The following is a 1289-nucleotide window of genomic DNA, read 5'->3' as shown; positions in this document are numbered from 1 at the left end:
AAAGACCATAAGCATCAACTTCTTTAGCTACATGATGAAAGACACTTTGATCAACCCACTGCCTAATATATCCAACGGCTTTCCTATTTAATTTCTTCCAATCATCGTTGGTTGCAACAACTGGTTTGACACCTTTAAACTCAATGGAGTCAAAAAATTCCTTGCAATACAAAATATCTTCCATCCTAGTCTTCCAAATTGAATAATTGGAAGCTGTGAGTTTAACCATGTTATTAGATGACTCTTCCATTTAATTCACACAGAACTCCACACGAACAATGAACCAAAGGCTCTGATACCAATTTGTTGGGGGTGAACACCAATTTCAGATGCTCAGCGGAATTAATCTACCCCTCTTTGTACAAATTAAATAGTAACACAATAGCAAAATAATAATCAAACAAACCCACAAGCAAGACACCAAGATTTTTACGTGGAAAACCCTCCAATGCGAAGGTAAAAACCACGGGACCTAGTCCAGTTAAATCTTCCACTATCAACAATAATGAGTTTACAATTTGTCTTCCCTAGAGAAATATCTAGAGGTTATCACCACATCAAGAATACATGCATTCTTGGATTAAACATAAAATCATCACCCTAAAGTAGATTCCAACAAGAATAAAGAAAGATCTCACCAAGTAGGCATTGGCAAACAAGCAATTGGAGAGGAATTCCAACGATCGACACCAGTCAATACGTAGCACTCGTTGTCAGGAACAATACTCTAAAATTACATCAAGATCGAACCACAAACGACCTTCCAATCTCTGACGGATGTCAAAAAAGGCCTAACCTTTTTTTTCTTCTTTTTCTTTCTCTCCCTGTGCCGCACTGTTTCCTATGCCGGTTCTTTATTTCTTCTCTCTTTTTTTTTTTTTCCTTTTGTCTCACGTTACATATATATAGCACACAAAAGGGTTTAAAACCCTTTGTTGCTGCCACGTCGGATGGTCCCCACATAAAGAGGGACCACCCCCAACAACTCATATCCTTAACATGTAAGAAATACATTATTTTTAGTTTATTAAATTTTTGTAGGAAATTCCAACAAACGGACTTATGAAAAATTTAGTTCGGATAGCATTTTATCAGATCCACTGTACCACATCCACACATTCCTAGCTCTCCACTGTAACACGTGGACGGATCATCGAAGGGTCAGGATGGGTCTTAGAAAAAGAGAATCATCATGCACTCCTACAATCAAACAGTCAACGTCTAGACGTTGATTTTATTTATGAATCTTGTAGTTTTTTATATATAACTGATATATTTGTACATAAATC

The sequence above is a fragment of the Corylus avellana genome, chromosome ca8 (assembly GCF_901000735.1).
Source record: "Corylus avellana chromosome ca8, CavTom2PMs-1.0".
Taxonomy (NCBI): Eukaryota; Viridiplantae; Streptophyta; class Magnoliopsida; order Fagales; family Betulaceae; genus Corylus; species Corylus avellana.
This window is presented reverse-complemented; position numbering follows the sequence as displayed.